Raw genomic sequence first — 27,814 nt, 5'->3', positions numbered from 1 at the left:
AATGAAAAACACCAAAGTTGAGTACCATAGCCTCCAAATGAAAGAAATCTGCCAAACCCATATTAAGGTTTTTTAAGGCATTATTAAAGAAGCCCTGAACATCACATCTCACAATGAAGTACAATATTGCACACATACGTTTTCAGACTAGGTTGAGCAGTTTAGGCCAGAAGAGAGACCTTTTTGAAGGTTCCCTAATCCATTTACACAGGCCCATCTGAAGGATGACACTGTAGCCAGTCGCCTGCATCCTAATCATCTCTCTCCTTTTATGGTAGTTTCAAGTTTAAAGCAGATACTCGTCTGTTTGCAGATTCCTAAAGGTACTAGGAAAAAAAAATCTAAATATAACAGATGGATAAGTGCTCATGGTAACTGGAAACCAAAACGTAACTCCAGCTTTTGCAGGCCAATGCCTTAACACCCATGGCTTTAGTGTAATGGTCCTGCTGTGGACCTTTTGTCTTTATTCCCACATAGAAATACTACCCCGACTTTGATGGATGACAGATAAGTGTTAGTCAAAACTTTATTTTAGGTTGACATTAATAACCTTTACTTATTTTAAAGTCAATCAGGGCCAGGTGCGGTGGCTCACGCCTGTAATCCCAGCACTTTGGGAGGCCAAGGCGGGTGGATCACCTGAAGTCAGAAGTTCACAACCAGCCTGGCCAACATGGCAAAACCCCGTCTCTACTAAAAAAACAAAAATTAGCCAGGCATAGTGGTGAGCACCTGTAATTCCAGCTACTCAGGAAGCTGACGCAGGAGAATCGCTTCAACCTGAAAGGCAGAGGTTGCAGTGAGACGAGATCACACCATTACACTACAGCCTGGGCGAGAGAGCGAGACTCCGTCTCAAAAAAATAATAAAATAAAATAAAAATGTCAATCAGTATGTGTTCTCCAGGATGTTAAAATTTTCTATGAAACACAGTCAAGTGTTTTTGTTAGGTTTTCTTATTAGTGTTTTTAAAAATAGTTCAATATACTTGCCAAAGTATAATTCAAATGTTAGTAAAACCTCTGAGACATTTCTATGAATTCTAGGGTTCCATAGAATATAATATGAAAACCACTAGACTGGAAGGACTCTATTTGCACTCTTAGTGTTTATTCAATCCATGACCTTTAGGTCATATAAACAGCCACCAAACCCTCTCTAGAATTCATATATGAAAGTGGTATCATGCTGGTAACTTCCTGATCTGAATCTCTTCCCCACTCCTTATACCCAATTCTATCCTCCCTTTATAGTAGCTAACTCTAACCTTTTGCCCTACTATTCTCAACCCCAATTCTTTGAATTCATTCATATCCACAACCCCTCAACTGCATTTCCTAGGCTGCCTTTCCAAGTTTCAACAATACAAATAATGTGACCATATAATGAAGCGGGGAAGGGACAGCAATACGTATGTGTCCGTATACTTGCTGGTAGTTACAAACAAAGAGAAACTTCCAGGGTCTGAAAACTCAGCATAGTGCACATTCGAGTTATTACCTCTTCTTAGCCACCACCAAAATAAACATCAGGATCTCAACAAATCTGAAAGCAGCTCTAAGAAAGTCAAAATTGAAACCACATAATGATAAAGCTGAAGTGTTTAGGGGTAAAGCATACAGATGCCTTCAGCGTACTCTGAAATACATCCAAAAATTAAGATGGATTAATGGTAGGAATAGGAGCGTTCACTGTGTAATTTCAACTTTTCTGTTTGAAAAACTTGCTGATAACATGCCAGGAAAAAATAATGTCATGCTACAATGCGGGAAGAGGGACTGTTCTATTCAAGGATATCCTCCAACAATTCAGGAATACGGATATTAGAACAGGGATCCTAAGACAGTCCCGTGTAATACCACGGTAATGCTATGGTTTGTACTTTACACAATGCCTTTTATTCAATTAACTGTATCTCTAGTAAGTACCTACTAAGTCTCTGGCACTAAATAATAAATGATACAAAGGACATAAGAGGAAACATCAGGCTTCTTGCTCTTCAGAAGCTTCCAGTTTCCTGGAGAAAGCAGAGTACAATTTAAGACAGTAACTCCGACCAAATCCTTTACTCTTTGTGCCTTACATTGCCCCAGTCAGGAAAATGGAAAACACCCATGAGAGGACCAAAAGTCAGGTCAAGATCCTATGTGAAGTCTATGAGAACTGACAGTTCAAAGGGCAGAGTTGGGAACATAAGGGATAGGCTAAAAATACTGGAGCACGTTGTACTGTTTTCCAGTTCAAACCTGTCCCATGAGCCCAATGCAAAGGGTGGAACTCACCCTCTCCAATTAGTTTCCATTTGAACCACTGTAGGGAGCAAAAGACACTCTGGATTATAAATCCCTTTGCCTGTGCACACTGACAATTATATACACAAACTCTCACCACTACCGATAGGAAAAGTTCTCCCGGTCCTGGGAAAGAAACATACAGCGTACCTTATCTAAATTATGAATTTTTAGCCCTAAAGACTGTGTACAGAAATGGTCCTATCAGCTGGGCACAGTGGCTCATGCTTCTAATCCCAGCACTTTGGGAGGCCGAGGCTGGTGGATCACTTGAAGTCAGGAGTTCGAGACCAGCCTGGCCAACATGGTGAAACCCTGTCTCTATTACAAATACCAAAAAATTATCCAGGCCTGGTGGCACAAGCGTATAGTCCCAGCTAATCGGGAGGCTGAGGCACAAGAACCACTTGAACTCAGGAGCAAGAGGTTGCAGTGAGGCAAGATAGCATCATTGCACTCCAGCCTGGTCAACAGAGTGAGACTATGTCTCAAAAAAGAAAAAAAAGAAAGAAAGAAAAGAAAAGAAAGAAAGAAAAAGAAAAAGAAATGGTCCTATCACATATGGTTTAAGAGATGTCCACAGACTCACAAAGACCACAAACCATTGTTTTTCTGCTTTTCTACTTAGGTGAAGAACTGTTCTTTGGTTTGGATTTTTTTGTTTTTTTCTTGTTTTTTTGACAGAGTCTCACTCTGTCACCCAGGTTGGAGTGCAGTGGTGCAATCTCTGCACCCTGCACCCTCTTCCTCCCGGGATCAAGCGATTCTCATGCCTCAGTCTTCTGAGTAACTGGGACTACAGGCATGCGCCACTGCACCCAGCCCAAGAACTGTTAAAGAAGTTAATTACTTATCCAATAATTAGGTATCCTTCAGTGAGAGATGCTCTGCAAAGCACAAAGCTTATCTGGCTGATAAGATAGAACAATGAGACTACTATTCTAAATACATTTTTATATATCTCCTCCTTTTTATTTTAAATTGATCCCTACAGCTGTTCAAGCAAAACTGAAATATCAATAATGAAATACATAAATTATAACAATTATTAGCACAGTTCACCACACTGGGCTTTCACCATGTGATATAAGGTTGATATAATGATGATGATGACAATGATAATGATAAAAGTGCCATTCTTTCTCAAGAATTATTAAGCACATCAGGCCTTGACATTGTGATTTCCATAAAAGCTTTGACCCCAGCTACGCTTATTGTACTGATCATAATAAAATTTGTACGATTTAGCTATGACCTTAATCTAACAAATATTCTATGTCCACGGTTATAAGACAAGTGAGTCAAGGTTTCAAACTCAGAAATTAAGGAGCATCCAACATTCATCTTCCAAGCATGGTTCTCTCTTACAAGTGAGCATCTGTTGTTGGCTTCTCAAATCTTTGCCTATTAATAGAAGAGTTGATGATGGACAAAATCGTAAAACAACTTCCATATGCACTGAACTTTTATGATGTTCAAAAACCTTACTAAGTAATCACAAGTTCCTATTGGGCTTGAACTAAACTTGATGACAGATCTGAACTCTAATATCTTATACTTGGGGAGTAAGGACAGAAGAGCACTTCTGTCACTTCCCTTGCCTCAGTCTCTGTGCAATACTTGATAATTAATCATTTACTGACTCCTTTGTTTAGGGGTTTCAAAGAAAATTCACATGTGAGCTTATTCTTAGAGAAGCTGCAAAGACCTGTAAACGGATGAATAAATTAGTAAATTCTTAAAACTGGAATGTTTTTGTAAGTCTCAAAGCACCATACAGGAGAAGAGAAAAAATTTTAAAGGCCCATTTGAACCAGTTGAAGTCCAAGACTCTACCTACCTTAGAGTTTGACTCTACCTACCTTAGAGATCAGATATCTATGTCCTCATTTCACATCAGTTGTGTAGATGGAACACTAGATTTGAATTTAACTGTCCAAATCTGACTTCTTCCATGAGAATCCTGGTCAAACCCAATCTTTATTGTGGACTTCCATGGCACAATTTAATATACTTGAACTCTAAAATATGGTTCAAACATTTATATGTGTGCAAATTTATAATCCTGTAATGGGTAAAGGAGATACTTTTACAAAATGAAAACATAATGTCCAATCAACGGTTCCATTGATTTGGTATTCTGACAAAAGGTTCTCTTTACAGGCAGTTCATTCACGTTAACTAAATAATACTTTATTTCACTAAAAAGAAAAGTATTTCCTTGAGATATTATGTGTGTGTGTGTGTGTGTGTGTGTGTGTGTATTTCTGCATGACTTCTTAGCTTTCTTTACAACCACAGTGGGTACTCTGGCTGAAGACTGTGTAAGAATCAAAGACTAGAGATTCCACTTTTCGAGAGTCCAGTTAGGACCCCTTTTGTAAGTGAGACAGTTTCTCTCCTCAAGTGAAAATGAATTCTTTCTAAATCAGAGGCTGGGAAAAGTTAGGAGATGTTACAAGAGGTCAGAACTAAGTCCATTAAATCCCAGACCCAGATTTAGTCGCCATAGAGACAAGGGAGATAAATAAACCAGTAACCTTAACAAATGTGCTGCACCTTTGCCAGACATATCTCTAACTTACCATTATTTTTACTTAACTATCTTTCAGTCCAAACATAACCGACTCTGAAGACTACAAAACCAAACAGAACTAGGCCCAAAAGAAATACGAACACTCACTGAAGCAAAGGGCAGGCAAAAGAGTCGAAAGCCATCCCCCACCCTTAGTAATGTGCTCTCCGTTCCCCTTGAAAAACTATTGCAACATGAAGCTCCAGAGGCAATGACATATGGGGAAAATATGTGGTGCCAAAGCCAGAAGAAACCATGTCAAAAAAGAAAAACAGACATGAAGTAACTGACCTAATTAGAAGAGAAAAGTGTACTTACAGCAGAGAAACAAGTATATCTGAAACAGGGAATACAGCTGAAGGTGAGGGGGACTGCTGTAAGGAGGCTCATGACCTTAAAGTGAATTTTTGTTGCTTATCTAAAAGAAATCAGAAGATGAAACGGGCATTGCTCTTGAGCTACAGCTCCATTAAGATGTTCGTTAAGTGAACACTGGACCTTTAAACATGAAGATTCATTCCCTGCCTGGAACTGCTACACATTCATTAAAAGCTCTGAAACAAATATTTATACTTGGTGTCATGTGGTATACCAAGATGCCTCTACCAACCACCAAATATGGAAGAAAGAGAAATGGGGGCTCTGGATGATGAAACACAACAAGCGAGAAGGAACTAGAGCATTGGAACCCCATGTTTAGACTCTGGACAGGAGTCCTCATGTTTCCTGGTCACTTACTAAGCACCTACTCTGTGATAGATTAGAATATCCGGCTTGTGATACGGAGGTAAGTACATAAAAGTGGAAGATTCTCAACATCTAAGTGAGCATATACTTATAGCAAAATGTACAAACAACATCACAACATGAATATAACTTCAAATAAAGTGATACTTACATTTTTTCCTTGTGCCTTCTAGTTCTTGTCCACAGGTACATATCACTTTGCATGTTACAATCACAGCATATATACAATTTTGCATCCTGCATTTCTTAGTAAGACCGTATTATACAAATTCTTTCATATTGCTAATGTAAGCGTGAAAATTATAATTTTTAAGATTCATGAAATTCCACTGCATAGATGTATCATAATCTGTTCAATCAAAACTATTTGTTGAATATATGAACTATTTTTTTCACATTAGACATTTAAATTCTTTTTGTCCTCACAAATAACACTGTGATGAACCACTATAACATACAGCTTTTTTTCTTTTCTTAGAATAATTTGTTTCTTAGAACACATTTGCCAAAGTATGATTATTAGATTAAAGGGTACCAATCTTTGTGCCTTTAGCCATATATTGCCAAACAATGTTCCAAAAGGCTTTGTACCAACTTACATTGCTACCAGCAGTGAATAAGCGCATATCCATTTCAAGTTAACCATATTAACATTGGGTTTTCTTTTTGTACTTCTGCTAACTTAGTAGAGATGTGCCTTGTTGACGTTTAAATATGCTTATTTTTGCATACCAGTGAGGCTGAATGTTTTCCATGCATTTCTTTACATTGTGACATAACGTTGAGTGTCTTTTACCAATCTATCAGTTGGATAATTCATTCAGTCAACAGTTACGAAGCACCGACAGCTTGCTAGGCCTGTGAGCGCTTTTCTTACAATCTGTATGAGCTCTGTGCATGATATAGAAATTAGGTATCTTGTCATATGTGCCACAAATTTTTCCTGGTGTGCTTTTTCATTTTAATTATACTTTTTCACTATAGGACTGTATATATTTGAAACTGTTGATTTCTTTCTTTCCAACTTTTTAAAATCATTTTGTAGCTTACAAGGTTATCATATATCCAGGGATTTGATAATTATCCTGTTTTCTGTGGTCTAATTTAGAAGTTTGCTAACAGCCCCATATTTTCCTAAATTTTCTAAAATTAAAAGCTCTAATCCCTACATTTCATGATTCTTGAGCGTATCTAGCTTTTTTTTTTTTTTTTTAACCAGAGGCACTTAATTTAAAACAAATTTTAAAATCAGAGTTAGATTTATCTTTTCCATGTGCTATACTGTATTGAAAATAATTGATTTTTCACCTCCTCTGCTCCAACTCGAAGTAGATCCAGATTTATCTGGGAAGATTCAACCCAAAATACCCTGGTCCATATCTCTTTTTCTTTCTCAGGCCAGAGAAAAGTGAATGTTCTAAACATTAGCACCATCACTGCCTGACTCATTTTTCTTAGAACGTTGCTACTCAAGGAGAGGCAGGTCCTCAGATCAGCAGTGGTACAACCTGGCGCTTGTTGGAAATGCAGAATCTCAGGCCTTACTCTTGACCTGCTGCATCAGAATCTGCACATTAAAGTGTGAGAAGCACCAAAGTAGACTATAGGAATCCTCCAGAATAAAATAAAACACCCATACCTGTTGATGCTCCTTCTCTTAATCAGGTACCATCATCAGAAAGTATCCTTCCTCTGAAATGTTTGCCCTCAACCCTTTTAAAGCACCTCCTTAATATGACTGTCACCCTATGTCATGCCCCTGAAAATTAGCAAGCTGGTATTTTGAGAAAAAGGATGACCTTAAGTTTGCAACCTCAGTTTTATCTAGACCTGGGGTTGAAAACTCACATGTCTATAGGGGTTAAACATTCAGATAATGGCAACCAACCCTTGTCCTTAGTGTCGAGGAGACTACAGAGACTGCCGGAGACTGTGGCAAACTTCAGAGTTCATGCTTTAGCTAGATAAACTGCAGCCGGCCAGGCGCGGTGGCTCACGCCTGTAATCCTAGCACTTTGGGAGGCCGAGGCAGGCGGATCACAAGGTCAGGAGATCGAGACCATCCTGGCTAACATGGTGAAACCCCGTCTCTACTAAAAATACAAAAAATTAGCTGGGCGTGGTGGTAGGCGCCTGTAGTCCCAGCTACTTGGGAGGCTAAGGCAGGAGAATGGCATGAACCTGGGAGGCGGAGCTTGCAGTAAGTGGAGATCACACCACTGCGCTCCATCCTGGGTGACAGAGCAAGACTCCATCTCAAAAAAAAAAAAAAAAAAAAAAAGAAAAGAAAAGAAAACAGCAGCCATTTGGCTCCAGCCTAGTGTAGCCAAACAGGAGTGAGGGCTCAATATTGCCAGATCTTCTGATATTTCAAGAGAAGCTGAAAAATTTGGACTTCAAAAAATATGAAATCTTTCAATTTTTAAATGCTAGCAATTAAAATTTTAAAAGAACACCTCTGTGTGCCAGATCCAGTCCACCAGTTTGAGACCTTGGCTCTAAACTGATTATTTCCAAATTCTCTAAGTCTGTGTAACCCATCTGTGCTGATTTTCCTTCTTATTGCTGGTGCACCAAAAAGAGAGGCTATATCAATACAAATGGCACAAATCAAATCACTTTGACTACTGTATTTTAAAATTTTGTGTTTTGTGAATATTAAAAAACTGCCAAATCAATAATGAAAATGACCATATGTCAGTGATACAAATATCTCCTACATGTGAAATACATGTTTAATTAACAGTATTGTCACTACTATGGTACAAATACTCAAATTTAGCCCAGTTCACGTATGTGTTAAGAATTATGTGCTCAAGCTTGTGTTCCAAATAATTCTGTAAACTAAAAGGCAGCCAAATGGAATAATTCTAAGTTTCTGAATAATAAAATTTATGATAAATACTGTACTAAAAGGGGAAGCACCATCATTTAAAAGAACAAAATAGGCCGGGTGTGGTGGCTCACACCTGTAATCCCAGCACTTTGGGAGGACGAGGCGGGCGGATCCCTTGAGGTCAGGAGTTCAAGATCGGCTTGGCCAACATGGTGAAACCCCGTCTCCACTAAAAATACTAAAATTAGCTAGGCGTTGTCGCACGCATCTATAATCCCAGCTATTGGGAGGCTGAGGCTGAGGCAGGAGAATCGCTTGAACTTGGGAGGCACAGATTGCAGTGAGCCGAGATCACGCCACTGCACTCCAGCTGGGTGACAGAGTGAGACTTCATCTCAAAAATAAATAAATAAATAAACAAGATATCCTCACGTGGAAACAGCAAAGCCCATTTTACTAAACTGTTCAATTATTCCAAACAAACATTTTAAAAATAGAGTGTGAAATGCAGAGTTTACATTTATTTTCATTTTAGGGCCTTCGGGTCCCAGGGACAGCTGCATCCATGGCAATTACTGAATACTTTATTTGCACATGCTTATATGGAAGTGGCATAAATCATAGGCTCAAAAAGCAGAGTAGAGACAGGGACTTGGAACTGTACCCCTGCATCCATACCTGTCTACTGAATACTGGGCAATGTAATCGAGAAAAGCAAAGCCATTTTCGGTTTCCTCGTCTGCAAAAGGGAAAATAATCTAGGCATGTCCCACCCTTAAAGAATATCAAACCCAAAATGTATTTTTTGTTGTTTTTGTGCTCACCACTACATTCCTGCCCTCGCCCATAGTAGGGCTGAAAGAATGAATGAATAAAGGAAAGGAAGAAAGAACACAAGATGCAATTGTGTAATCTTACATATTTCTGGTACAGGGAAACAGAATTTAACAGATTTGACTGGGCGCAGTGGCTCACGCCTGTAATCCCAGCACTTTGGGAGGCCGAGGCGGGCGGACTGCTTGAGGCCAGGAGTTTGAGACCAGCTTAGCCAACATGATGAAACCCTGTCTCTACTAAAATTACAAAAATTAGCCAGGCATGGTGGTGTAGAGACGCCTGTAATCCCAGGTATTTGGGAGGCTGACGCAGGAGAATTGCTTGAACCTGAGGGATGGAGGTTGCACTGAGCCGGATCGCACCACTGCACTACAGCCTGAGCGACAGAGCAAGACTCCAAAAAATAAAAAATAAATTAAAAAAAAAAAAACAGAATTTAACAGATTCTATTCAACTGACACACCTGAGAAACTCGCTGCTCTAAAAAAAAAACCCAAGGACACCAAGTTTTGGTCAACATAAAGATGTCACTGGGGTGTGCTTGATATCATAAAACCACTTGAAATGTGTGCTTGAAAAACTTCGATTTAAATGTTCCATTTTAAGAATACAGCCCTTGTACACATGGTTTCTATCAAAGTTTTCTGCCGATAAAGCTGATCGAATTTGCAGATTGCAATGGAATTACTAGGGGCAAACAATGCATGTGAATAGCCAGGTCTCACCTAGCTGGCATTTCCAGCTGACGAGAGGATGTCTTCGTATCTCCTTAAAGAATCTTTATATCTTTCTATCTCCCTTCTTTCTATCTCCTTAAAGAATCTAGCCTCTTTTATGTGGGAAAATAAAAATAAGAACTGGGAAAGGGCACAGTGTTTAAATCTCTGCTCTTTCAATAGGGTTCACCCTCAGAGGAGGCTGATAAGAGAGTCACAGCCTCCTACTTGAGCCAAAGCAGATTGTTGGTTTTCTCTATTGGGGTTAGATTTGTAGATTTGTATTTTTTGAAGATGGGTTTCTATCATTTTTTTTTAAGCTTGAAAACAACCATTACAGGTAAAGGCTATGAATGAGAGCTATGGCAGGATTTAGACCCAAAAATGAAGATTCCACCTCCAGCAGCAGAGGGAAGCTGATGAAAGCTTTTATCACTGAGCCTGCTTCAAGCCCCAGGGCCTTGGAAGGACTTACAACTACCACCATAATTAATGAAATGGATAAAATTCAGGTTTAGCATTTCTAAAAGTTTGTCCTATGCTTTTTACTATATAAGGTTTAATACATTTAGGTATTTGAAGAGATATTTTAAAACCTGGGGGGAATTCTGCAGCAAGTAGACATAACAAAGGCAATTCTTGTCACCTGGTGAGCGTGTACCCTAACTGAAATCTAGGTATCTACACTGACCATGTGGCTGCGTGCAGGGGTGGGCAGGGTGAAGGTGAAGGCAAAAACGCAGCAACCTTTTGAGGGATGAAATGGCACATCCTGACAGGTACAGTGCTGGCAAAGGTTACATCCCCTCTTTTGAGCGCACGGAGACCGGGGCACAAAAAATGAGGAACCATCCCTGTATTGTGCCTGGATGAGCCTTCTCTTAGATGCCTTCCTTTCATTATTTTCAAAGGTCAATGTCCCTCTCTCAAAGAGAAAACTGAGGAACCCTGAGTCATCACAGAGTATAAACAAGTCACTGTGGCTAAATGAAGAGGACAGAGAATGCTTATCCAATATAAGCATTGGAAGGTCTTACTCAACCTGGTTTCCCACAGGTTGTTCTGAACTTGAGGGCATATCAGAAGAAAATCTCCTGGACCCTATTAATGTCACCCAGCAGAAGCACTCTTTGGCCTTCTATCACCAGATTTTGCAGTGCCAGTCCTGTACCCTGGCTCCTTCCACCCACGGAGAAAGATTCCTAATAGCAGATCAGGTCAACCTAACCTCCTGGCTGGCAGCAGAAGTCTCCTCCATCCCATCCCAGTATTTGCTCCACGTAGCTTTCCTGCTCCCTACTGTTCATGCAGCGACATTAGCAGATCTTTATTTTCAAGCAGACCTTCAAATAGTTCTGTTGTGCCTGGCAAATTCCCTTTTCATATGCCCAGGTTGAAAGCAAATGAGATTTTCCCTTGAAAAGACATTCTCCCCGAGAGCTAATATTTAGGGTAAGCAGTGACATTGGTTGGGTCAATTAAAATGAACCTTCTGAAACCTCCTGTACAAATAAGGCCCTTTGTACAATGCCGCCCTTAATACCACAACTTGGAAGGTTGGAGATCAGTGTGAGAATTTGTGGCAATTACTAAAACTTACCTCACGCTGAATGTGTGGCAGATAGGATGTATTCAGCAAGGGCTGGATACGGTTGAGAACAACTTCCAAGGCGCCTAAGTTAGGGGAAAAAATGAGAATCAAGAGGCAAAGTTACCTTTTAGAAACAAAGTTCTGAATTCTAAAAAAATAAAAGTCAACTTTCTTTGAAATGGCTCATGGTAACACATTCTACTTTGTATTGACAACCCTTAGAGTTAAAGGAAAACTGCCAAGATGTTCTGCATATTTCTCCAAATGTCTGTTTATCATATAACATGAGCACTGGCAGTGGATCTGGCTCCCTCATTATCAAGCTGTATTAGCTCAAACACTCAGCATTGTTAGGGGAGTGAGCTCATGGCCTATTTCAGTTTTAAATTAACATTTGGCAATCACCCGGGTAATCAAAACAAATGACTCAGTCGTTTAGAATAGATTTATTAGTTGAGCCTTTTTTTTCCTCTCTCTCTCTCTCTTTTAACATCTTTAGAATATTTTGCCACAGGAGGGCTCTGATCCAGCCAGAATGTAGAGCACAAGTCACCAGAGGAATATTTAGAGGGGTTGCCATGGAGACGAGGTGCCCTGTGACCGCTGAAGTTATCTCCAATCAACAGCGGGATTAGGATGCAGACTAGCGGGCAGGCTCATCCCAGGGCCAGGGTTCTGCAGCACTAGGCAACAGGGGTGCCCTGTGCCTTTCCCATCCCTGACACAAATATGGCCCGCTACGACACGCTGCCCTCCCCAAGCCTGTGCAACCTCCCCACAGGCCCAATCACATCACTACCTTCCGCCCCCAACCCCACGATTTTTATTCAGAAAGGACTGGCTGGGGCAAAGGAGAAAGGGAGTGTGATCATTATATTATGCCAAAAGTGTGAAATCCTAGAATTCATACCAAATGCCGCTTTTAGATCAACTATGAAAATGTATATGAGCGAATGAAATCTGAGGAAAACACAGTGCCCTGGGCGGGGGACCCGGTCTGTTTTTTCACTGCTCTATCCCCACACCCAGGTCAGTGCCTGGAAGACAGGAAGCTCTCAAGAAGTATCGATGGAAACAGGGCAAAAATAAACCCAGGATTACAACCAGGTGTGTAACCACCCCTCCCACCCCACCCTCCAACCACTTCCAGGCTCATCTTCACACAGGCAGTGGTTATAGATGGAAAAATCGTTAATGTGCTGGTAAATAAACAGCTGAGACAGTTGGTTCACTAGGCTAAAGGGTTCATCTGTTTAGAGATCCTGACGATGATTGTCAGGATCGGCGTCAGGAAGACAGGGCTGAAGACAGTGCTTCCCAACTCAAAATGGATAAATCTGCTGACTATAGGGACAGAGTTCTTGTCTGTCAGGCCAAAAGCCTGGAGGAAGGCAAATTTTGTGCTCATGGTTAAGCACTAACATTTGAAAGCAAATGTTTTAAAGTGACTTAATTCAAAGGAACACTTTCTAGTTTTCCTCCCACCTGTACTTAAGTAGAGACAATATTTCCATATTCTATCATATGAATCTGGATTGTTTCATGTTAGCTTTTGTTTGTCCTGAAAAATGTTAAGTATCTTGGTGGCAGGAACAAAAATCATTATTTCATTTCTATCTCCCGGTACTTAGCATGGTATGTTTACACAAAAGGTTTTACTCCATCTCATCTCCCATCACTACACTCCACTCATATAGAACTCACTGTTTCTAGAAGATTCCACATCCTCTCATGCAGCTGCAGAAGGAATGCAGCATGGCACAGCTATTCACAGCAGGGGCACCAGAGTCAGACTGCCTGAGCTCAAATACTGGCTCTGCCTCATATTACCTGTCCAGCCTCTATGAGCATCATAATGGCCACCTACCTCACAGAGGTACGGAGGTACATCCATGTAAAGCATTTAGCAGTGCCGCCCCCAGACAAGCTACCCATTGAACGTTAAATACATACTTATTGCTGTTATCATAGCAGGCAAAGAGTCAAACTGTTACCAAACATGGACAATGATTTCACATGCCACCACAAACGCTTGACACCAAACATACCTCTCTTTCGATTTAATCCAACTGAAGCTTCAAACCTGAATCTGTCACACACTAGCCTCATCATATTTCATCTTACTCACCCTTCTGGAATTGATTTCTCCTAGAGATGGGTACAATTCATACTGATTCTACTTGATGGAATCTGGTTCTCTTTTTCAAGAACCAGAAACATTTCCTTCCTAAGATTCCCACCTTGCCAATGACTTCCTTGTCATCTCTCTGTGTGTTCCTCACCTCTGCACATTCCAGCTTGGAAGGGCTACAGGTGGGGAAGGGACAGGGAAAGTGTCTTCCAGTAACCAGATTGGAACCCTGGCTATTCTTTTCAGAAAACATTGTCGTATTCTGTCATATGAATCTGGATTGGTTCATGTTAGGTTTTGTTAGTCCTGTAAGATGTTAGTTAAGTATCTTGGTGGCAGGGACAAAAAAAAAAATCTCTCATTTTGGCTGGGTGTGGTGGCTCCCACCTGTAATCCCAGCACTTTGGGAGGCTGAGGTGGGTGGATCACGAGGTCAGGACATCAAGACCATCCTGGCCAACATGGTGAAACACTGTATCTACGTAAAAAATACAAAACTTAGCCAGGCATGGAGGCGTGCACCTGTAGTCCCAGGTACTCAGGAGGCTGAGGCAGAGGTTGCGGTGAGCCAAGACCACGCCACTGCACCCCAGCCTGAGTGACAGAGCAAGACTCCATCTCAAAAAAAAAAAAAAAAAAAAAAAAAAGTCTCTCATTTTCACTTCTATCTCCCAGTACTTAGCATGGTATGTTTACACAAAAGGCTTTACTCCATCTCATCTCCCATCACCACACTCCACTCATATAGAACTCTCTGTTTCTAGAAGATTCCACACCCTTTTATGCAGCCGCGGAAGGAATGCAGCATGGCACAGCTGTTCACAGCAGGGGCACCAGAGTCAGACTGCCTGAGCTCAAATACTGGCTCCGCCTCATATTACCTGTCCAGCCTCTATGAGCATCATAATGGCCACCTACCTCATAGAGGTAAGGAGGTACCTCCATGTAAAGCATTTAGCAGTGCCTCCCTCACACAAGGTACCCATTGAGTATTAAATACATACTTATTACTGTTATCATAGCAGGCAAAGAGTCAAACTGCTATCAAACGTGGACAATGATTTCACATGCTGCCACAAACACTTGACACCAAATATACCTCTTTCGATTCAATCTAACTGAAGCTTCAAACCTGAATCTGTCACACACTAGCCTTATCATATTTCATCTTACTCACCCTTCTGGAACTGATTTCTCCTAGAGATGGGTACAATTCATACCGATTCTACTTGAGGGAAACTGGTTCTCCTTTTCAAGAACCAGAATCACTTCTTTCCTAAGATTCCCACCTTGCCAATGGCTTCCCTGTCATCTCTCTGTGTGTTCCTCACCTCTGCACATTCCAGCTTGGAAGGGTTACAGGTGGGGAAGGGACAGGGAAAGTGTCTTCTAGTAACCAGACTGGGACCCTGGCTATTCTTTCCAGAAGACATTGTCATATTCTATCATATGAATCTGGATTGGTTCATGTTAGGTTTTGTTAGTCCTGTAAGATGTTAAGTATCTTGGTGACAGGGACAAAAAAAAAATCTCTCATTTTGGCTGGCTGTGGTGGCTCGCACCTGTAATCCCAGCACTTTGGGAGGCTGAGATGGGTGGATCACGAGGTCAGGAGATCAAGACCATCCTGGCCAACATGGTGAAACCCCTTCTCTACTGAAAAAACACAAAAATTAGCCTGGCATGGTGGTGTGCACCTGTAGTCCCAGGTACTCTGGAGGCTGAGGCAGGAGAATTGCTTGAACCTGGGAGGTAGAGGTTGCGGTGAGCCGAGATCGTGCCACTGCACTCCAGCCTGATCGACAAAGCAAGACTCCATCTCAAAAACAAACAAACAAAAAGTATCTCATTTCATTTCTATCTCCCAGTACTTAGCATGGTACGTTTACACAAAAGACTTTACTCCATCTCATCGTCCACCACCACACTCCACTCCTATAGAACTCACTGTTTCTAGAAGATTCCACACCCTTTCATGCAGCTGCGGAAGGAATGCAGCATGGCACAGCTGTTCGCAGCAGGGGCACCAGAGTCAGACTGCCTGAGCTCAAATACTGGCTCTGCCTCACATTACCTGTCCAGCCTCTATGAGCATCATAATGGCCACCTACCTCATAGAGGTACGGAGGTACCTCCATGTAAAGCATTTAGCAGTGCCTGCCCCACACAAGGTACTCATTGAATGTTAAATACATACTTATTACTGTCATTATAGCAGGCAGAGAGTCAAACTGTTATCAAACATGGACAATGATTTCACATGCTGCCACAAACGCTTGACACCAAATAGACCTCTCTTTCGATTCAATCCAACTGAAGCTTCAAACCTGAATCTCTCACACACTAGCCTCATCATATTTCATCTTACTCACCCTTCTGGAATTGATTTTTCCTAGAGATGGGTACAATTCATACCGATTCTACTTGAGGGAATCTGGTTCTCTTTTTCAAGAACCAGAATCACTTCCTTCCTAAGATTCCCACCTTGCCAACGGCTTCCCTGCCATCTCTCTGTGTGTTCCTCACCTCTGCACATTCCAGCTTGGAAGGGTTACAGGTGGGGAAGGGACAGGGAAAGTGTCTTCTGTAACCAGATTGGGATCCTGGCTATTCTTTGCAGAAAACATTGTCATATTCTATCATATGAATCTGGATTGGTTCATGTTAGGTTTTGTTAGTCCTGTAAGATGTTAAGTATCGTGGTGGCAGGGACAAAAAAAAAAATCTCTCATTTTGGCCGGGTGTGGTGGCTCACACCTGTAATCCCAGCACTTTGGGAGGCTGAGATGGGTGGATCACAAGGTCAGGAGATCAAGACCATCCTGGCCAACATGGTGAAACCCCTTCTCTACTGAAAAAACACAAAAATTAGCCAGGCATGGTGGCGTGCACCTGTAGTCCCAGGTACTCAGGAGGCTGAGACAGGAGAATTCCTTGAACCTGGGAGGCAGAGGTTGCCGTGAGCCGAGATCGTGCCACTGCACACCAGCCTGAGCAACAAAGCAAGACTCCATCTCAAAAAAAAAAAAAAAAAAGTCTCTCATTTTCACTTCTATCTCCCAGTACTTAGCACGGTACGTTTACACAAAAGGCTTTACTCCATCTCATCTCCCACCACCACACTCCACTCATAGAACTCACTGTTTCTAGAAGATTCCACACCCTTTTATGCAGCCGCGGAAGGAATGCAGCATGGCACAGCTGTTCACAGCAGGGGCACCAGAGTCAGACTGCCTGAGCTCAAATACTGGCTCCGCCTCATATTACCTGTCCAGCCTCTATGAGCATCATAATGGCCACCTACCTCATAGAGGTAAGGAGGTACGTCCATGTAAAGCATTTAGCAGTGCCTGCCCCACACAAGGTACCCATTGAATATTAAATACATACTTATTACTGTTATCATAGCAGGCAAAGAGTCAAACTGTTATCAAACGTGGACAATGATTTCACATGCCACCACAAACGCTTGACAGCAAATAGACCTCTCTTTCCATTCAATCCAACTGAAGCTTCAAACCTGAATCTGTCACACACTAGCCTCATCATATTTCATCTTACTCACCCTTCTGGAATTGATTTCTCCTAGAGATGGGTACAATTCATACTGATTCTACTTGATGGAATTTGGTTCTCTTTTTCAAGAACCAGAATCACTTCCTTCCTAAGATTCCCACCTTGCCAATGGCTTCCCTGCCATCTCTCTGTGTGTTCCTCACCTCTGCACATTCCAGCTTGGAAGGGTTACAGGTGGGGAAGGGACAGGGAAAGTGTCGTCTAGTAACCAGACCAAACCCTGGCTATTCTTTGCAGAAAACATTGTCGTATTCTGTCATATGAATCTGGATTGGTTCATGTTAGGTTTTGTTAGTCCTGTAAGATGTTAGTTAAGTATTTTGGTGGCAGGGACAAAAATTCTCTCATTTTGGCTGGGTGTGGTGGCTCACACCTGTAATCCCAGCACTTTGGGAGGCTGAGATGGGTGGATCACAAGGTCAGGAGATCAAGACCATCCTGGCCAACATGGTGACACCCTGTCTCTACTGAAAAAATACAAAAATTAGCCGGGCACGGAGGCGTGCGCCTGTAGTCCCAGGTACTCAGGAGGCTGAGGCAGGAGAATTCCTTGAGCCTGGAAGGCGGAAGCTGTGGTGCATGGAGATTGTGCCACTGCACTCCAGCCTGAGTGACAGAGCAAGACTCCATCCCCAAAAAAAAAAAAAAAAAAAAAGTATCTCATTTCATTTCTCCCAGTACTTAGCATGGTATGTTTACACAAAAGGCTTTACTCCATCTCATCTCCCATCACCACACTCCACTCATATAGAACTCACTGTTTCTAGAAGATTCTACACCTTTTCCTGCAGTTGGAGGAGGAATGCAGCATGGCACAGCTGTTCGCAGCAGGGGCACCAGAGTCAGACTGCCTGAGCTCAAATACTGGCTCCGCCTCATATTACCTGTCCAGCCTCTACCAGCATCATAATGGCCACCTACCTCATAGAGGTAAGGAGGTACGTCCATGTAAAGCATTTAGCAGTGCCTGCCCCACACAAGGTACCCATTGAATGTTAAATACATACTTATTACTGTTATTATAGCAGGCAAGGAGTCAAACTGCTATCAAACGTGGACAATGATTTCACATGCTGCCACAAACGCTTGACACCAAATAGACCTCTCTTTCGATTTAATCCAGCTGAAGCTTCAAACTTGAATCTGTCACACACTAGCCTTATCTATCATATTTCATCTTACTCACCCTTCTGGAATTGATTTTTCCTAGAGATGGGTACAATTCATACTGATTCTACTTGATGGAATTTGGTTCTCTTTTTCAAGAACCAGAATCACTTCCTTCCTAAGATTCCCACCTTGCCAATGGCTTCCCTGCCATCTCTCTGTCTGCTCCTCACCTCTACACGTTCCAGCTTGGAAGGGCTAGAGGTGGGGAAGGGACAGGGAAAGTGTCGTCTAGTAACCAGACCAAACCCTGGCTATCCTTTCCAGAAAGTCCTTGCATTTCATGCTCTCTGACACCCTCCAGAGGGCAGAAGAAAGAAAGGCCCAAAGGCTGAGGAGGCAAAGCTCTCACATAGGATCCAACTCAGGCCCATGCTGGAGCAGTCTTCCTTCCATAGTTCATGGTTTCACCACCCAGAATTAGTCCACAAAGAAGGAGAAATATTGGCAGTCAGATCTGAACTGCCTTTGTATCTCCATTTCACTTTATCGTCTGTACTAGCATGTCCCACTTAACATTAGGTGGGGTCGTGAGGCTGAAGACACTTGTGCTGGGTATATTTGTGTGTACTTTTCAATCTGCAGCGTGTAACTGTGTCTCTGACCAGAACATCATGTAAATTATGTTGACAATACTGTGCAAGGTAAAGAAAAAAAACAAAACAGCACCCAAACACACTGGGTAAGATGACAGCAAAATAATCCAAAATAAAGCTCAAACACTTTAGGGTTAGTCATGCTTTCAAAGAGATCATGATAATCGTATCCCACCGTGACAGAATTAATAAGTGAAAATAGACAAACCTCTTATATTATTCCAGAAGAAGCCAAGTGTTACTTTTTAGTGACATTTAACACATACAATCACTCTCCTTCAGGTTTAGCAAAAGTATTGTGGTCATGGACACTGCGGACCCTTATCACTACTGACAACCAAGCTTCAGTGATCCCCACATCACCAATCAATTGGATGAATTACGTGGAAAAGAAAATCTAGTGACAACAGCTGTTTGAATGAACTAAAAGAAGAGTCGAATCAATCAAAAGAGACGATCCCCCACAGACTCATTGTCTCCTCTCAATTCTTTGAATGTGATTGTCATGGTAACGACTCCTTAATCACGTCCTTCAGAATATTCTCTCCTACCCAAGAAATCAAAGAACAGTGAATTCCAAACATCTTCTTAATTAGGTACACTTGTGATGGTACTGGGCGGCACAGACTTCTCATTTACCTCACTTTTATTCAAATACTTATGCTACCATAAAGGTCAGAAACAGTGGCATGTGCACCATTAAAAACACATTTTAAATGTTTGCCATAAAAGGCAATAATAAATACAACTGAGATAGCCACTGGCTCATTTTCTTTAACAAAAGAACTGGTAAACTGGCTCTCATTCGGCAAAATACTTTATTGAAAATAAGCAGTACAGATTAAATATGCCTCATTTTTAATAATTCCAACACAATCAAGATCCACAACATAATCAAATCTTTAACAGTATATTCATGTAATAAACAAGCAAAAACTAGAAGGATATTACCAGTTATAGAAATACAATAAAGTCCAGTTTTGTGTCCTTATATTTAGTATAGAGTATTATCTGGTGATATATTCTATACTCTGTCTGGAAGATCATTTGCTCTACATATTTCTATATTTACTTTATATGACATAATCATAATATTCCTCACAATTTGGAAAGACAGGAATTATCCTTATCCAGTTTGGGAAAAGATGGGTTATATTTTTAAAAATTATCTACTAGATATAATAAAAATTTCAAGTTGTGATTAGTCCAGATTTTTCTGCAGATTTTTGCACTTCCTTCAAAAACTAAAGTGCACACATTTACCAAAGTTGGAGTAGTGAGTCATTTTTAACTCTGCATAGGAATATATGCAACCCTTTAAAATACTGAGTCTGCTTTCATAGATTTTCAAATTAGTAAATAAAAAGTGTCTTTCCTTCCAGATGTGGCATGACTAGAAACAAACAAAAGGCCCCACCATGCCCTAAATAGATACCAAGGAGCTCTTTCTGTGAGCCATTTCTGGATGCAAATTTAAATAATTTTTGGTCATAAAGGAAGAATAAGTATATTGGGGGAAAAACACAAAGGGACAAATATATATATTTTTTTAACTGGAATATTAAAGCCTTAAGAATACTTATGAATAAAAAGGCCATCAAAAATAGAATAGAGGCAAGCAGCAGTGGTGCATGCCTGGAATCCCAGCACTTCGGGAGGTCGAGACCAGCCTGGCCAACATGGTGAAGCCCCATCTCTAGTAAAAATACAAAAATGAGCCAGACATAGTGGTGCGCACCTGTTAATTCCAGCTACTTGGGAGGCCGAGACATGAGAATCACTTGAACCCAGGAGGCAGAGGTTGCAGTGAGCTGGGATTGCACCACTGCACTACAGCCTGGGTAACAGAGCAAGACTGGGTCTCAAAAGAAAAAAAAAAATAGAGGCAACTACAGTTATCAAGCACAAAGAACAAATTGGAACAAAGCAGAAACACAAGTCAAATGACAAAATCTAGCAAGAAAAATGGAGCAGCAAATATTTGCTAAAGTCAAAGTAAAACCTTGAAATTCTTGTCCTTTGCCCTAATGTTCAATGGTATTTTTGTTTTGTTTTAAAAATGTGAAGACTGATGTCCTCTCAATGACTATTACAGCAGCTCCCAAATAAAACAAATGATAAAATAAAAACTTACTTAATTGACTGATAGGCTTGAATTACTCATTGCCAAGTTGACAACTTTCCCACAACTCCAAGCATTCTTTCCTTTAAAGAAAAACAACATTTTTTCCCTCTGACATGATGACCATGAGTAGCTTTTGAGGTGACTATAATCCTGTATAGAATAACTTGCTGTGGATCACCTCCGCATTATAACTCCTAAATCAAAGCAACAAAAAACAAAGAATTGTACAGATCCATACATGACAATTTTGCCAGATGCATTTAGAGAGCACTGGCCCTCCCATAAGTCTGAGAGGAACTCCTGAACCAAAGACATTCTAACACTGCTGTCACCCCAGCGACCATCACCAAACCCTGCCCATTTTTCCTGCAAAAGAGCCTTCATACATTTTCTTCCTTATAATTTCATTTCTATGGTCCTAATTGGGCCCATTATCACTTCACACCAGACTATTTCATCAGTTTCTTAACTATGGGTATGCCCTCTTCTTCATATAGCTAGCGTCAGAATCATCTCTCAAATGTTCCACCTCGAATGTATCACTCCCATTGCCAAAAACCTTTCTCCATTGTAATCTAAAGGCCAAGTTTCTTAGAGTGAAATTCAAGCCTCTGGCTTTGGCTGACTCCCTGCATCTGAGGTTCATTGCCGCTACAGAATGACAGAAGTCTTGGCTCATGCCACTTTCCCCTACGCCAGTGATTCTCAAACTTGGCTGCACCTGGGGAGCCAAAGCAACTAGTGATGCCTGGGTGCCTGCTACGGTTTTTAATGTCTCCAAGATTCAGGTGTTGAATCTTAATGGCCAATGTGATGGTATTGACAGGTGGGGCCTTTAAGAGGTGGGGTGATTAAACTGCGAGGGCTCCTACCTCGTGGATGGGATTAAAGCTTAAAGAGAGCCTTTGACTCTCTTGCCCTTCTGCCTTCCGCCACATGAGGGCAGGGCGTTCCTCCCCTCTGGAGGCTGGAGCAGTAAAGTGTCATCTTGGAAGCAGAGAATAGCCCTTACCAATCGAACCTGTTTGCACCTTGACCTTGGACTTTCCAGTCTCCAGAACCGTGAGAAATAGATTTCTGTTCTTTATAAGGTACCCAGTCTCAGATATTCTATTATAGCAGCACAAAGTCAGTGCCCCACCCCCAACAAAGTTCCCCTAGATGAATCTATTGTATGGCAGAAGCTGAGAATCACTGCCCCAAATTCCTATAGCTTGTAATTGTCAGACTTTATTGTGCCTCAAAAATCTCCTGAGAGAGGACCTTGTTAGGACACAGATGGCTGGGCCCCATCCCCAGTGTTTCTGATTCCCTAGATCTGGAGTGGGGCCCATGAAAGTTGCATTTCTAACAAGCTCCCAGGTGATAGCTCACTGCAGCCTCCTGGGCTCATGTGATCCTCCACCCTCAGCCTCCTGAATAACAGGGACTACAAACACACATCACCTTACCAGGCTAATTTTTTTGTATTTTTTGTAGAGACAGAGTCTCACCACGTTGCCCAGGCTGGTCTGGAACTCCTGGGCTCAAGCTTCCGTTTTCCAGAATCTCTTCCACATTTATGAATCAATCCACAGAATATCTTAGAGATGATCTCGTTCATTTGCCTTTTTATAAACTGAGACCCAGAGTGGGGAGATGATTTGCCCAAAGGTTCCAATGCTTAGTGGCAGAACTTGGGCTAGGATTCAAAACTCCTGACTCCCTCCCCACACCCTACACAGTTCAAAACTCTTTCCACCACATCCTTCATGTGTCTTTAACAGTTTCTCCAATTAGAATGGGTGTTCTTTGCTTGAAGAGATCGCTAGTATTTTGAGAAAAGGTCTCTCTCTGTCGCCCAGGCTGGAGGGGAGTGGCACAATCTCAGCTAACTGCCACCTCCATCTCCTAGGTTCAAGTGATCCTCCTGCCTCAGCCTCCCGAGTAGCTGGGACCACAGGCAGACGCCACCATGCCCAGCTAATTTTTGTATTTTTAGTAGAGATGGGGTTTCACCATATTGTCCAGGCTGGTCTCAAAGTCCTGACCTCAAGTGATCCACCCGCCTCGGCCTCCCAAAGTGCTGGGATTACAGGCGTGAGCCACCACGCCCGGCCTTGAAGAGATCACTGTTGTTTTAAGGCTCCCCACAGCATCTAGCAAACCTAGCCAAGTGCCTTCTCCTTAGAGTAAGCACTCGATAAATATTTTTTATTTCATCTTACTAAGTACTCAGCCCCATACTTTTCCTAAATTGTCATTGGCACTCCATGAACTGTTTCCTTACACCTCAGCAACTGGGCAGCTCTGCTCCCATCAACTAGCCCTGGAGCAAATCCTTCACATCAGCATGCATGCTGCCATTAACTGCTATGGGGATAATCATAAATACATAAGGAAAATTTAGGAGGGTTTTAAAGTCGCAGGAATGATAATTAAGTGTGTAAGGTGACAAAATTCAACTTTCAAATTGTATGTCAGAAAACATTTACGAAATACCCTAAGTCTCATTTAATACCGAACAAACCACTGCAGCAGTAACAATCTGGCAGTCCAAGAATTATAAAGTATGTTGCTCCGGTACTTTGAATACTTCAGCCAATTATTTTCATGCTGAGACCCTCCTGGTTCCTTAACAGAAAATTCAAAGGTAGCTGGATTAAGGGTAAAGAGAAGACAGAGGGAGGGGAAGATGAAGAGGAGCCAATAGGTGGCAAGCAGCAGGTGGGTGAGCAGCAAGGGGGCAAAAGGATGCTGTCACATGCCTGTCCCACAAGCCACTGCCACTACACCTCCTCAGTCCTTCCAGATACTTACAGTAGTTAGGGAGCATGACTATGCTAGGCCTAATGACTAACCCAGCCTGTCTATACCTGGGAAACAAACATATTATGATTGGGTTAGATGGTGACTTTTGCCATTTTTCCAATCAACAGGAATTGCAGTAAAGTCACGTCAGCTGCAGGATTTGGTATCGATTGTGAAGCTGACTGAAAGAAATCCAGTGGCAGTGCCACCATTTGGCTCACTACTGGCATCAAGTGACCAGTTAGCCTGGCCACTGAACTGGAATCCCAGCTTCCATCATGAAATGGGACTTGAGGAAGAAGTTATTTTTATCCTCTTTCTCCCCTTCCTCATCAAAATCTGCTTCTAACAGGTGGTACCGCATATATAGTCAATTCAGGCAACCAATGAAATTAAGAAAAATAAAACTTTGTCTAACAATAGATGTAACAAAGAGTATACCTGATAGATCTGTACACAAAGAATTATTTCCAATATACAAAATAAAGTTTAATAAGCTAAACAAGCCAGGAGTTTGAGACCAGCCTGAACAATATAGCGAGACCCTGCCTCTACAAAACTAAAACATTAGATAGGTGTGGTGATGCACACCTGTAGTCCCAGCTACGCAGGAGGCTGAGGCAGAGGGATTACTTGTGCCCAGGAGGTCAAGGCTGCAGTGAGCCACGATCGTCACTGTGCTCCAGCCTGTGTAACAGAGCAAGACAGAGTTTCAAAAAAAAAAAAAACTAAACAGAGGAACTCTATAACCAACTCTTCCCTTTATTGGTATCTTTCAGCTAATCACACGAACTATGAGATTTTTCACCCCAGGTCTTATCACAGACCTGACAGACAACCACTTCTTTAAGATACACAGTGCTTGAGTTATGGCTCCCATTTGCCTTCTAATCCTTAATGGTTTCTCAGTCCTTTTTCTTTCCCTTTGCAGTTGCAATGCCCCTCTCAGACCTGATCCTCCCCTCAGCCCCACTACCACTTACCACAGAATGTTCTGTTCTCACAGCCAACTCAGGAAAGCAATGCGTACTTGTAATTGCCCATCATAGTTACCCAGGTCCAATATAAAGAAACTATTTACATTAATGACTATAAAAACTGAATGTTTTCACACACGTTTACTGTAGAGCTGGCCATATTGAGTAAGTGCATGGAAGTTCGGGCATTGGGTCTACGCTCCTACAAGCCATGCAATAACAGCCTTTGGCCCAAAGCAATTGAACTCTGACCTGGATATTGGCTTGGAGTTGGCATAAGCTCACCAACTGTCCCTGTTGCTAATGATACCACAAATGCAAGGGTCAAAAAGGGCCCACTGGGTTGTAGGGCAGGGGATTTGCAAAATCTGGGACTCCACTGCAAAGATGGCATGATGTTTCAAGGGTGGCATGTGAAGTCCCAACCCAGTGCTCCCACTGACCTATCTACTGACTATTGTGCAACTAGACATAGCATTGGAGGTACTGGGCAGCTCTCCTGGAACCTCATACTTCCCCTTTTCAGGGGCTCATGCCACAGGTTACATCACTCAACAAGAAACACACCTCTTATTTCACTCATTCTGAAAAACAAACACTGGAATTTATTTATTTATTTATTTATTTATTTATTTATTTATTTAAAACAGGGTCTCACTCTGTCTCCCAGGCTGGAGTGCAGTGGCGCGATCTCGGTTCACTGCAACCTCTGCCTACCGGGTTTAAGTGATTCTCCCACCTCAACCACCCGAATAGCTGGGAATACAGGCACATGCCACCACACCCGGCTAATTTTTGTATTTTTAGTAGAGACGGGATTTCATCATGTTGGCCAGGCTGGTCTCAAACTCCTGGCCTTAAGTGATTCACCCACCTCGGCCTCCCAGATTGCTGGGATTACAGGCATGAGCCTTTTAATTAGTAGACTATTTTTTGAGCAGTTTTAGGTTTACAGAAAAACTAAGTAGGAAGTACTGAGTTTCTGTATGCCTCCTTAGCATCCATCTCCCAGTTTCCCCTATTATTAAAATCTTGTATTGATGTGGTACATTTGTCCCAATTGATAGGCCAACGTTAATACATTATAATGAACTAAAGTGTAGGGTTTACATTAGGGTTCATTCATTACGTTGTGCATTTTATGGGTTTTGACAAATGTTGAAGGGGTTCTTTATTATCTTTATGGCCCATTCTGAAAAACAATAAATCACCTTATCTCAGGACAATTTTAATTGCTTTACAGTTATCAAAGGAAGTTTCCTAGGAATATTATAATGTAAACTATTCCCTTATTTTTAATGATTCATGGTTTCAAAGACGGTCCATAACACAGCCCAGCAAGTATATTCAACTTTGATTATCCAAAAACCATCCTTTCACAACTCTCCAATCTCCAGTACAGCTCAAAACTGGAAAGGTGTGTGAAGAAGTGTTGGATCACAGGAGAAACAGCCTCCAAGATGCTATCTGACACTTTGGAATTAGTCTGCTGCCCTCTCAGTCTGGAGATGTTTATAAAAATGGCTTTCTTGTGAGAAAGCAGAGCAGTGCAAGAGAAGTGGCATCAGGATATGGGAAAGACACGGAGGAGGAAAATCAGGGAAGGAAAAAAAAAATAGGGCAAAAACAGTAGAAATCTAGAGTGGCAAGAGGAGACTAGACACATGCCAAAATAACAGCAACAGAACAGAGAGCCAGCGAGATAGTTTTTGACACTTGGATTTTTCTAGAAGTTGACAAACGAAGGGGCAAACTGCATCTCAATGCTGTAGCCTTTAAATTGCCCAATAATTATTAGTTCAATTAAATATATCAATGAGAATAACAGCATATGAAAAGCTTGCTTTTCACCTAAGTTTGTAAAGATAGTACACCTTCCATGCACAAAAAATTCCCTCTGAAGCCTTCAAATATTTTGGAATCCTCAAGGGATAGGGTTATTAATACATAGTAATTTTATACAGAAACATATATACACACACTAGCTGGAGGGATGGATGGATGGATGATTAGATAGGTAGACAGAGAGACAGATAGATACATATAAAATCTTTATTCTCAGTCTTCATTTGTACTTTACATGTAAGTACGAAGCAAAATTCAAATTTTATTTTTCCGGGTCTTGAGGGATTTGACATCTCACTGTAACTACTTGAGAAGAACATACACTGCTTTTCTGTCTATTAGAATTGTTTTTCTCTTGGCTGTAATTTCTCTTCAATTCAAGCACATAGTGAAACTATTTACTAAATAGCTTATTTGCAGAGGATCAGGGAAAGATTCTAGGAAATCAATACCTAGAATTTCTCTGTAATATTATTTTAAACATAGAGAACACAATTGCATTTTGGACGTAAATATAGGCTTTTTATAGAGGAAGGTCCACAAACTTTCAAATCTGAGTTTTGAAAGTGGCTCTCACACCGAAGCATAACAGGGGATGTCTGGGAAAAGGGGCAGGGGGAAGAATGTTACTGGAAAAGCAGCAAGGGTAAACTTGTGGAGGTGATAAAAACATTCTACATCCTGATTGGGGCAGTGGTTTCATGGGTATATACATCTGTCTCAACTCATCAAATTGGAGGCTTTAATTGGACGCCGGTTTTTGTACCTAAATCATGCTCCGTAAAGTTGATATTTTAAAAGTGACTTTAACAAAGGCCATCTGCTATAAGATGCAAGTATAAACTTTCACCTCCTCCTATTAGTTTGGCTGCTTGGTTTCTTTCTTTAGTGTGATTACCTGTGCTTAGTGCATTGGAAAATTCCTTCCTTAAAGAGGCAGACCTTCTGTGGCCTAGAAGGGACTGGGTCTAGGGTTTGAAAACTTGTGTTGACCCTGGCATCTGAAGGTG

General features: G+C 41.5%; 1 protein-coding gene across 1 annotated transcript in view; it reads right to left on the bottom strand.

The window, feature by feature from the left end:
• The window catches only part of FHL1 (four and a half LIM domains 1), a 67,918-nt gene that overhangs the window by 29,814 nt on the left and 10,290 nt on the right, over nt 1–27,814 (bottom strand). Inside the window, exon 2 of the mRNA XM_050777196.1 lies at nt 11,607–11,680. The gene's annotated coding sequence lies outside the window, so the exon portion shown is untranslated. The remainder of the gene's footprint in view (nt 1–11,606; nt 11,681–27,814) is intronic.

Source organism: Macaca thibetana, chromosome X (genome assembly GCF_024542745.1).
Source record: "Macaca thibetana thibetana isolate TM-01 chromosome X, ASM2454274v1, whole genome shotgun sequence".
NCBI classification, from domain to species: domain Eukaryota; kingdom Metazoa; phylum Chordata; class Mammalia; order Primates; family Cercopithecidae; genus Macaca; species Macaca thibetana.
The sequence above is the reverse complement of the archived record's forward strand: the minus strand, read 5'-3'. Positions and strand labels throughout refer to the sequence as shown.